General features: G+C 36.9%; 1 long non-coding RNA gene across 1 annotated transcript; it reads left to right on the top strand.

Moving 5' to 3' along the window:
* Positions 1 to 4,268: 4,268 nt before the first annotated feature.
* On the top strand, positions 4,269 to 12,008 carry LOC107512195. Its single transcript, XR_001597213.2, has 4 exons — positions 4,269 to 4,386; positions 4,959 to 5,063; positions 8,191 to 8,240; positions 11,648 to 12,008. It is a non-coding gene; the product is annotated as an uncharacterized LOC107512195 (long non-coding RNA).
* Positions 12,009 to 12,609: the final 601 nt, after the last annotated feature.

Consider the following 12,609-nt stretch of genomic DNA (forward strand, 5'->3'; position numbering starts at 1 on the left):
GTGGAAACAGCTAACATCTGGATTATATAGACTGTTAATGTGAATGCAGTTTTAGTCATTTATTTCATGTGGTTCTTTCATACTACATTAGACCCTCTTTAGGACGGGGCTCTGTCTGTCTTACTGATCACTTTACCCCTTTTCCTGGCACATAGGAGGCAACCGATAAATATTTGTGGCGCAGCTGACCGTCTGACTGATTCATTCACTTTAATTCTTGATGATGAGATTGGAAGACGTAGAAGCAGCGCCCTCCCTTGGACATTTTCATGTGCTGATACTGCCTAGATCACAAGACTGACTACATTCTAGAGAGTCACATGAGAAACTCAAGAGTTCATAGATTCCAAAGCAAATCCCAGGAGTCACAGTGATATGGTATACAACACTCCCAGCCACCCAGAGGCACCGTCACGATTATAAAACCAATCAAGAAACATCTCAGAAATACCTTCCAATGTGAGGTTACTTGTTAATTCTATAATATAGATAACTTCCACAAGTGCCCAAGTCACAAAAGAACAAACAGCTGGAGACTGTAATTCTGTAGAAATACAAATGCCAACATCCCCCTCGTACCAGAATGGAGAAAGACTTCCAATGGAGACCCAGTGACATGGTATTTTATTACAAGAAAAAGCACATAAACCTCCTTTCTTCTCTTTTTCCCTACAGAAGTCTTGATTTCTAGATTAGAGAAAAATGCAAAGGTCTCTCTATCTCAACTTTTCCAACTTCAGAAAGAACACGTATTTGAAAGGAATGATTGGAATCACTATTTGATGAATCATGTACCCAATGGCACTTGGACAGTAGCTGATCCTTGTAGCCAAAGCTGATAAACGTCTTTGATTAAGACAGTGACTCAAAGATAGAGGACTTTTTCTGATTTTTGTGTTTGTGATTAGAGAGTTATGACAACTCCTGCACATCAGAGGGGGGAGAAAAGATCACTCATAACTATTGCAGACTTAAGATGACAATATGGAAATAAGGTCCCTGAATTTTTCTAAAATCTATCACTTTCTTTTTTAGTTTTATTTTCATACCCTCTGTTAATCTAATCTTATTTTCTCTCCTCCTTCTTGTCAGATTGGATGAACTGTTTCATAGAAGTTAAGGTCGGAGACAGATAGCTTTATTTTTGTTTTTGTTTCTTGTTTATGCTATTAAACAAGATTGGGTTACACTGGACAAAACATTTAATTATTCTAAGCTCAGTTTCCTCATCCATAAAATGAGCATGAAGATACAGTGCCACTTTGAAAAGAGGAATGTGAAGATAAAATAAGATAATGTATAGGAAGTACTAAACACGGCGTCTAGAGAATATCAGGTGCTTTAAATATCAGTTCTTGTTTCCAAACATGAGTTTCCTTTCTTACACACAAAATTGGTCCTACGTTTATAATTAAATGCTATGACTATATTTACCTAACTCTATTTGTTATCATTTTTCCTCTTAATTGTTTAAAATCCCTCCTGAAACTCTTAAAAATCACAATATTTAAGAAGTACATTTTAACATGGAAGGTGACCATGTTCACAATGATTGTTCATATAAACAGCTCTGGTTTCTTTGAGGGCAGGGACTTCAATGTTCTTCCTCATTGCTGCATCCCTAGCACCAAGAATAAAGAGTATCTGACACATAACAGGTGCTCAACGAAAAATGCATTAAATGAATAAAACAAATAGGAAATAATTTAGTAAGAACATACTATTCCATGGAGACATTTAGTAGGGCAGACAGACATTTAAACTAATTACGTTTGGTAGCATGATAAGGATTCTATTCCCTGGAAACCATGGGAACAACACGGATGCCATTTATGGCTTGTCACCATGACTTGTTATCTGGCTCATTTTTGGCCAATTCAACTAGATGACCTTATTTTAAGAACTTCTTTTTTGACTAGACTTGTGGCATATATCACCCATTCTGTTTCCTGGGATGGGAAGATAGGGTAGCAAGTGTTTGCTTCTGATAAAATGAAAAAGAATTGAAATACTCTACTATTAACCTTATAAGAAATATACAGCTTGACATGAACATGAATTGTACATAAGCAAAGGAAGCCTTATTTTATCTATTTTTTCTCCAAAACTAATTTTGTTTCCCCTAAGGCTCTAATCAGATTAGCAATTTGGCAAATAAATCAGAAAATAAATTTTACCAGTATAGAAAACATAAAAATATAATGGCTTAACCAGGCTTAGTCCATAAATTGGCAGGCAAGGACCAGTTCTTTTAATGGTAACCTTAAATGAAATACCCATCAAGTCTGAAAAGTTTATAATTTTTTTTCAACAAATATTTGTCTTGATTCTTTCCTCTTTCTCTATGTCTTATAATTAGTAAGAATCTTTAAAGGAGAGAATTGTGACAAATGAAGAAAGGTTAGTATAGAAGACAACCATAAAAGACTAAAAAAAAAAAAATGAAAAAGAATGTCATAGCCATTTAATTCTTTATAGTTAAATGTTCCTTCTATTTGTGATATATACAGATGGATCATTTTTAGCTCCAGAGATACCTGCATATTTTGCAAACATTTCCCAAATTTGGGTCACATTCACTTTTACTCTATTTACCAAAACTATGTGCATGGCCCTGTACTATCATTTACCTAATAGTTTCCTTAACTCAAATGTTAAGCTTTCTACATATTTCAGATTTACCTTACACGAGAGTATCTGGAAAACCAATTACTTATGCTTTACCCTAATGTACATTAAAATAAATACAGAATAGTAAGATAAGTGTCTCTCCACATACCACCCACCAAATATTTCATGTTCCCAGTGCAATGTGTACCACACTTTGGGAAAATGACTTAATGCTATCAACAGCAGAGTCATCCATCTCGCAAAATGAATGAAATAATACTTCCTGTCAACATATCTGTGGAAAGGACTGTTGGAGCTTCGGTCCCTCAAGATCAGTTTGCATCATGTCCAGAGTGTTTAGAGGTTGTTTCCACTCTATAGTCAAATCAGAAAAAAAAAAAAAAATTGGAATAGAGGGTGCTGCTGCCAGTGAGCACCTGAAGGAATTCCCTACATCCCAACTAGGGAAGGCAGGATGAGGGGTGGCGGCAGCCCTTCCCGTAATGCTGTCCACTGACAGAAATGACCAACTGAAGGTTGGAAATTGAAACTAATAATTGACCAGGGATTTCAACAGCTCTTCTCTCAGATCTGGAAATAGAAAGAATAGTGAAGTTATTTAGTTTCTGAAGGGTAAATCTTCACTCCTTTTTAGTCCTGCATTTGGAAGAATGTTAGGGAAATAGTAAACAAATTTCTTCTCAAGAGTTGCATTCCCCTTGGAGAATTTACATTCCTTCCTGACATCTCTCGAATAGCCATAAAAACACATCAGTTCAAAAAAAAAAGGGGGTGAAGGAGAGTTAATATTTAAAGGAAAAGTTAGGAATCAATTACTCTCAGTTTAATAATAGCTAGCATTTATTGAGTACCTGTGATATATTAGGACTGTGCTAATTACTGTACCTGCATTATTTGTCCTGTTACAATGACAATAACCTGACATGCAGGGACTTTTATTTTACAGAGAAAATACAAACTTAGAGAAGTTTTAGGCAAGACGCAAGCCCAGAGTGTTCTGACCCCAGAGTTGAAGCTTTTAATCATTTACTTATATAGAAAGACTCAGTCAGTCCTTTGAAAGCACGTAGTCATTTAGATTCTCAAGTTATCTTCCTGATTTTAGCGTATATTTATGTATTTGCTAAACCAAAAAGAAACACAGAACTTGATATTCAATTAGATCAAAGGAAATAGTAACAGTTGAAAATGACAGCTATCAAGAAAAGTTAACAATTATAGTACATTTATTGTATGTCAGTCACTTTCCATACATTATCAAATCAAACCCTTAAAACAATAATATCATACCTATTTCGGAAATGAAAAAAACTGAAGCTTTAGAAAATAAGGCACTTATCAAGATTATATAAAGAAGTGGCATTTTAAACAAGTCATCTGACTTTAAGATCTGATCATCTTAACTAATATGCTAAAGAAAATTCTCTAAAATAAATGAAAAAAAAAACCATTTTCAAGGTATTTATATGGAGAACTTTAGCCAGCCATATCCTCATCTTCACTGTGTGAAAAGGGTAGAGGTAAAGATCCTGAAGAGCCTTGGTGGCCAGTGTAACTGTTGCTTTTTATTCTGAGATGGAAAGTGATTATAAATTTTTGAACAGAGGAATGCGTTCTGTCTTGTACCTTAAAGGGACAGTTGCTTTGTAGATGGGCAAGAACAAAAGCCTAGAATCACGTGAAGAAGCTCTTTCAATGACCCAGCTCATGGTGGCTTCAATGAAGGCAGTGGCTGTGGAGATGAGAAGTGATCAGGTAAATATTTTGAAGGTGAGGCCAAAACTATTTCCGGATAGTTTGTCCATCAAGTGGGAAGATATCTCAAGGTTTTGAACTAAGGTAATAGTTGAATTTTGTTAACTGAGATAGAGATGACTGTGAACAGATAGAGAAAAAAAGAGAGTATAGGAGCTTAGTTTCAGACATGTAAAATTTGAGATACTTATTGAAGAGACAGCTAGGAAGCAGTTGGAAGTCTTTAGATGGTATTGGAAGCCATGAGAGTAGAGCCAATCATAAAGGGAGTAAGGTTACACAGAGAAGAAAAAAGATCTAGGAATTGGATTCTGAGTGTTGAGATTAGGACTATGAAAAGGATTAAACAAAGGAACCTAAAGAGAAGTAGTAAGTGAGATAGAAAAAATAAAACAAAACAAAGCAAAACAAAACAAAAAACAGGACGGTGTCCTGGAAACTATGTTGCAAGGAGGAGGGAGATTGACTATGACAAATGTAGCTTTTATATTAAGTAATATGAGGACTGGGCTTCTGGTCAAGATGATAGAGTAGATAAACACTGTACTCTTTTCCTTCCACGACCATATCAGTATTACGGCTGAATTATAGAATGATCACCCTTCAGAGCCGCCTGAAGACTAGCTGAACAGAACTCCCATGACTAAGGACATAAAAAAGGAGCCATGTCGAGACTAGTAAGAGGGGCAGAAATGCTAAATGGGCTGGTCCCACATCCACATGTGGCAGTTAAGAATGGGAAGTATCTCAGCTACAGATGTCCCCACTAAGGGGTGAGAGGGTCCCAGTCAAACACCATGGTCCCCAGCCCGAAGCACCAGGTATGATGGGAAGAACAGTCACCACAACAGCTGGCTGTGAAAATCAGCAAGGATTCAGTCTGGATGAGACAATTAGCTATTGCAGACACAGGCTCACTTTCTCACAAACACTTGCTCTAAACTCCAGTGAAGGAAGAATAGTTCAAACAGCCCCAGGGACATGGAAAGAGGAATTGAATTGTCTTCCTTCAAGGAAAGGACTTGAGGGGCAGTTCTCACTGGACGAAAGTGCAGGCAGGCGCCATTATTCCTTTGTTGAGGCCTCTCCTATACAGCCTGCAGGCACAGACAAGCACCAGATTTGAGAATCCATCAAACTTGCTAACACTGCTCTTTGTCCACCTTGATGACATTTTGAGACTCTGCCACACCCAATTCATATGCCCTGCCCAAACCTCTTTAAGAGGCTAATCCATACAAGTGGCCAGCCTGGGCCCATGCTGCGGACCTTCCTAAAATCTCGCTCCGCAAACCACAAATAAGTAGCAGCTGGCCCCGATGCTCCTTGTACCTCGTGCTAAGCAGCCCTAAGCCTGACACTAGTGGCAGTGGCCTTGGTTCGCAGCATAACCGCTGAAAGGCACCTCTAAGCCCAGCACAGACAGCTACCAACCACGGGTCACTCTGTAGCTCCTAAGAGGCAGTGTCTGACCTTGGCCAATACCAGAGTCCCTACCAAGACCCAAAACCAACACATCTGGTGGCCGACTTCAGACTATACCAGAGCAGCACCCAGTTAGCCTCAAAGGGTGTTCTTGGCAGACCCCAGAGCCTTACTAAAGAAAATCCCTCTCTGTGGGAATTGTCCACTGTAGTCATGTCCAGTCCTTGCAGTCAGGTGGCCTAAGGGTCAATCCCACCCACTGATGTGCCAATAATAATCAAGGCTCAACTACGACAGGAGGGCACACACAGCCCATACAAGGGACACCCTTGGAGTATCCAGCTCAGGAGAACGGGGAGTCTGAGTCACTGAGCCCCACATGAAACCTACTACATAAGGCTACTCTACTAAGACTGGGCACTATAGTAGCTCTACCTAATACATAGAAACAAACAGAAGGAAGCAGCCATGTGAGGAGACAAAGAAACATGTCCCAAATGAAAGAACAGTATAAAACTCCAGAAAGGAATGGCACAAAATATTCAAAGTGACAGAAAGCAAAGACTTACAACCAAGACTACTCTACCCAGCAAGGCCATTGTTTAAAGTAGAAGGAGAGATAAAGAACTTCCCAGACAAGAAAAAGCCGAAGGAGTGCATCACCACCAAACCAGTATTACAAGATATGTTAAAGGGACCTCCTTAAGAAGAAAAAATAAAAACTTAAAAATATAAATAAGACAGTATCTCAAAGAAAAAATTTCTTACTGACAAAGGCAAACATATAATAAAAGCAGTTTGGTGAACACTAAAGCTAACGCAAAGGTTAAAAGGCAAAAGTGGGAAGATCATGTGAAATTACAATAGTAAATTAAAGGATGCACACAAGCACGCACACAAAAGAAGTAAAAAGTGATGACAAAAACATAAACATGGAAAGGGTGAGTAAAAATGGTAGTGATTAGAATGAGCTCGAACTTAAGTGACCATCAACTTAAATTAGACTGCTGTAAACATAGCTTAGTATATATAAAGCATGTAGTAACCACAACCAAAAATCTAGAAGAGATACAAGAAACAGAAAGGAATCCAAATATGATACTACATAAAATTATCAACATACGAGAAGAGAGAAAGGGAACAGAGGAACAGAGAACTGTAAAAGCAATCAGAAAGCAATTAATTAAATGGCAAGAACTATATATCTATTAATAATTACTTTCACATAAGTGGATTAAATGTTCCAATCTTAAAGACAAATGAGTAAAAAAAAAAGTGGTACATATATACAATGGAAATATTATTCAGCCATTAAAAAGAATGAAATCTTAAGTTTGTGACAACATGGATGGAACCAGAGAGTATTGTGCTAAGTGAACTAAGTCAGACAGAGAAAGACAAATGCCATATGATTTCACTTATATGTTGAATCTAAAAAAAAAAAAAAAACAACAACAAAATGAATGAATAAAAAATAAACAAATAAACAAACTCGTAGATACAAAGAACATTTCAATGGTTGCCAGATAGGAGGGGGTTTAGGGAACTGGGTGAAAAAAGTGAAGGGATTAAGAAGTATGAATTGGCAGTTGCAAAATAGTCTTGGGGATGTAAAGTACAGTATAGGGAAAATAGGTGGTCATATTGTAATAACTATGTATGACATCAGATGGGTACCACGTTTACCAGAGTGATCACTTTATAAGGTATATAAATGTCTAATCACTAAGTTGTACACCTAAAACTATGACTGTCAACTGTAATTGAAAATTTTTAAAAATGTTTTTAAGTAATATGAAGACTGAGAATTGACAATGGTATAAGCAACATGGAGGTGGTAGATGCCTTGAAAAGAACAGTAATAAAAAGTGTGAGTATATGGGGTGCTGATCCTGATCGAAGTTGGTTTATGAAAGACCGGAAGGTTATAAATTGGCATTAGTAAATGATGATGACCTCCCCAAAGAGATTTGCTGTAAAAAGCAGCATCGGTCTCACAGAAGGAGACATCCATAAAAGCATATGAAAAGGTTTTGCACCGCATTTTCTGCTAACGTTATGAGAAAAGGAGGACACGAGACTTAAACCCCTAGTCCTGGTGTGAGATATACCAACCTGGAAGTATTGACCTTATAGATATTGGCTTTGGTCTCATTTTTATACCTTGTTATGTCGATAGAGATACTGAAACACTGTCTTTGAACATCTAATACACTACCCTAAAATCTCTTGCACAAATAAGCAAACTTTACTTGAAGAAATACTGGTGCCAGAAAATAAGTGTAATGTAGACATATGACTGCAATATAACCCTTTTACTTGGCTTGATAAGATTTTTGAAATGCTTTACTTTTCTTTTTTACGGCAAAAACCTCGAAGTTTCCTGTTAAAAGAGGGCAGTGACTTGCAGCAGATTTACGTTTAAAGAGGTATGTATGTTCTTCATTACATTTTATTTGCCTTTAAGTATTGTGGTTTTTTCCTGCTTTGACCACTTGTAGGAGAAGACCTCCTGAGTGGTACGAAATGACTTGGCAACATCTTTAGAAGTAAAAGAAAAACCTCTTGTTTGGGGATTTTCTAGCAATAATATCTAGAGAATTATTTTTCTTCTGGTATACATGGCTTTCCCTAAAATTATTTCCTTTATATGAAGACAATCACATCTACTTTCCAATCCTTTCAGTCAAATGTAGCATAAAAAGCTATCGATGAATAAGTCAAAGGTTATTTTACCTGAAGAAGCATGATGAAAGGGAAACATAACCAAACTTGGCATTTTAGAAAATCTGATTAAAAAAAAACATTTCCAAATACCTAGACAAATTTACTATATGATCAGAGTGACATCTCAAATCGGTGGGCAAAGGAATATTTGGGGGAGGGCGGAGGGGTGGTTTAAATAAATGGTGTTAAAACAATTGGGTGTTCATCTGGTAAAAGGGAACGTTTGCTTCACACTTCACACTGCGCACCAAGATAAACTCCATGACAATTTAAGTTTTATATTAAAAAAATAAATTATTAAAAGAAAACATATCCTTAGGTTAAGAAGGCCTTTCTAACTTAAAATCTAGAATCGATTTTAAAAATGTAAACACATGATCATTTTGGCTACCAAAAAATATAAAATGTCTCAATACCAAATTAAAAAGAAACAATGAACAAAACCAAAAGACAAATTACAGAGAAGAAATTAATTGAATTCCTGGCATTTAAGAAAAATACAAATTTAACTACATCAAGCAACGTCTAAACAATTATATTGGCAAGAATTCAGAAGTTAGACAATCCTAATTCGTTTGTAAGTTTATGGGGAAACTGATGATATTATATATTACAGGTGAAAAATAGTACAATTATAAATGCATTTATCTTTTGAGCCAGAATTTTGCTTTTGGGAATTATACTACAGAAGGATATGCATGAGTGATGTATATTCAATTGTTTACTAAAACCTTGTTTGTAACAGAAAAAAAAAAATCTAGTATCATGAAACTCACACTTTTAATATATACTATGGAACATCCACCCAAGAGAGTACTATACAGCTATAAAAAGCAAGAACTAAGCTAAGCATAGACATGAAAAGAGCTCCAGGATATATTTCTGATTTTTTTTAAGACGTAAAAGAGAATATACAGTAAGAAATATTTGCTTGTAAAAGGAAGGGGTGACCAGAGCAGACAGTGGTTGAAGATGGACTTCTTAATGCTACTACAGTTGTATCTTTTGAATATGACGGAATAAACTATTCAAACCAAAAAGAAATTTAAAAAATAATAAAGAAAAACTGGAGTCAAATCTTAATTCACTTTAAGTCTAATCTTGAATAGTAACTTAACCATCCTGAGCTTAATTTCTTAGTCTATGAAACTGAAAACAAACAAACAAACAAACGAACCTTGCTTGTCTCATATTTTTTCTTTATAATAAATGATATAAAACACGTGAAAGTGTTTTTGAACTGTGAAGCGGCATGAAAGCAAGACATATCTTTTATTTTTAGTTTTCTTAAAAGGACTTGCTGGGAAACATACAAAGTAAGGCAGAATCTAATGAGATAAGTATATGAACAGAGAAGCCTCTAATATTCAGTTTAAGTTCTTTATTCATTCTCATTTTTTCATTAATTCTTTATTCACTCTTTTCAAATTCTGTTTTACTCATAAAAGCTTTTCTCCAAGCCTGGCTATAGAGAGCAGGGAGTGGAAACAAAAGAGCCGAATCACTGGAAAGACAGCCCCTCCAAATTCTTTTCTCTGGGGTGTCCCTCAGCTGCCACCCCTCTCCTGGCAGCGAGAGGGGGTGGGGACACCTCTGGGCTCCTGTCCTGCTGCTACCCAGAGAATCCACTGTTACCCACTGTAGCACCATATTCTTATTTCTGTCTACTTTTATTCTTTTTTCTTTTTTATTCTTCTTTCTACTACCTTTGCCACCTCTGCTGTCCCCTCCTCCACCATATTCGCTACTTCCGGGCTCCCATCTCTGAGGAAGGCTGCCAGGTGCAGGCTCCAAGAATGAGGTATGGGAATAGCTCCTCGGATTTGCCCCCGACTCACTGCGGCTTCCCATGCTTCCACCGGTCCCTGCTGTGTAGAGCCGGAACTAATCCGAAGAAGAAGCTAAGACTCGCGGGGCCCGGGTGCCCCTGTGATTACGTCTTACCGTAGCTTGAACAGTGTGATCTTTTAAATTCAGGTCTCCTGCACTTGTTCCCATAGGGAATTGCACTTCCCATAAGAAAACAACTTGTATCACCCCTCCCCCCTCCTTTATCTTGGGTTATCAGTGAGGGGAGATTGGCATTCTGTCTCATCGTCCACCCCGACCCAACTCCCTCCCGGTCCTACCACCTGCGGGCAGTCTGATTTCCCAGAAGATGGATCCATTGTCTCCCTGTTTTCTTTCCCCAAGTTTCACCAGCCTGTGGGGGGTTCTCAGACATACCTCTTTATTCTGGCTAGTTTTTTATCTTAAAAGAATGATTCTGGAGCAGTTACAAACACCGAAGACATTTCCTGAGATCGCTGGTAAGCAAGATCACAATTCCAGAAGAGTTATCCCCTGCCTTGGCTGATGACTGGCAGATTTCCCAAAAGATACAACCCCAAATTTACCAAAATTTTCTCTAAAAATATTTTTTAATTAATTCATTTTAAGTATGACTGTCATATGACACTCTAAGACTGACTATAAGCAAAGTGGCAATGTTCCTCAAGTCCCAGAAGGTACACTATTATGTAACCTGCCCAGTTATGGGGTCTGTCAGAAGACAGCAAAAATGTTCATACATTTTTTAAAAAATCAAACCAAGAAAATAAAGTTTTCAACATCCAAATTATTTGAGTCGATCTCTAAAAGGAAAGATCATAAAAATCATAAGATAAACACATTTTTAACAGAATTTAAAGAAATGTGTACTTTTTTTTTTTTTTTTTTTTTTTTGGTGAATCCTGTATTGAAAAGAGGAAAAACAGACCTTACCAGACTGCATAAGCTATGGAAGGATAAAGCACGCATCTTAAACACCAAGGAATGTGCTGTATAAGGGTGCTGTGCTCAGTAATACTTGAGCATTTGGAAATACCTGAGTATAGCCACTGCTGAATTATTTTTTGCTCCTCTTGAGCTCAGTTTGGTAGATATGTCTGTTTCTCATGCACACCCAAAGTCCCCACTAAGACTGAGACCAGAGAATCACTGTGGTTTCACTACAGTTTCAATGACTTCCATAGAACATTTCTAGATTACATTGGAAATTGTTATAAACACTTCCTGATGCCTCTGTCATCCACTTAACTGAAAAGATCTCTTTCTTTTTGACCTTTAGCCATTGCTGAAGTGTTACCTATCTGCCCGTGTGCTTCCTGGATGCCAAGTCCTGTAACCTTGTGCCGTGACCTCAGCATGACAGCTGTTCCAATGGTTTTGGCTGATGCTGTTGCATTTACTCACCAAAAGAAACATACTGTTTGGCTCCTTGCTTACTGTATGCCTGCTGCTCCTGGCTGCAGACCTCCTGACAGGTCGCTCTGTCAATTTTACTAGGTAAAAGGTCCTGAGGGAGGCTTGTTTTACATAGATGGACTGCATTATGTTACTGACATCTGCTATGCAAGAGAACAAATATTGTTGCCCTAAACCTTCAAACTTCATGCATATCACAATTAAATGGGTCCATTTTTCACAAATAGCCATGGCACAGTGAAGAGAATTAAATTCATGCAATCGTAGGTGAATTAGAAATCCAACGTACAGGGTTAGGGCCCATTGTACAATTAGTCTGAGATTCAGAGAGTTTTTAAATAAAATATTCTAAAATAGTATTTAGAATAGTATTTATTGAAGTCTAAAAATAAAGAGGCTTGAAAAACATGCAATTAATTTTAAACAAGAGAAAGTTTAAAAGATCATAAAATGCTAGCACTGAATGATTTAAATAAACCCTTTTATCTTGCAGATAAGAAAACTATAGCTCAAAGATTTGCTCTAGGTTATAATGGCTTTCCACTATAAAAGCCAATAGTGGTTGACATATTCCCACTATATTTTCACCATACTTTCACAATTTATTTCCCAAAAAACAACCTCCAATGTAGGATTTTAGCATCCAAGCACCAAAAACAAATTTTATTTTTTACCTTTAATCTTTACCTCTCAAGTATACTCAGGAGAAACTTTTCTCCCTTCCCTTCTCATTCTTACCTGATTTTCATTAAAAAAAAAAAAAAAAAAAAAAAAAAAAAAAAAAAAACCTTCCAATCCCATGGTAGGGTTATTGGATATATGTAA

The sequence above is a fragment of the Rousettus aegyptiacus genome, unplaced genomic scaffold, assembly GCF_014176215.1.
Source record: "Rousettus aegyptiacus isolate mRouAeg1 unplaced genomic scaffold, mRouAeg1.p scaffold_m13_p_15, whole genome shotgun sequence".
Classification (NCBI taxonomy): Eukaryota; Metazoa; Chordata; class Mammalia; order Chiroptera; family Pteropodidae; genus Rousettus; species Rousettus aegyptiacus.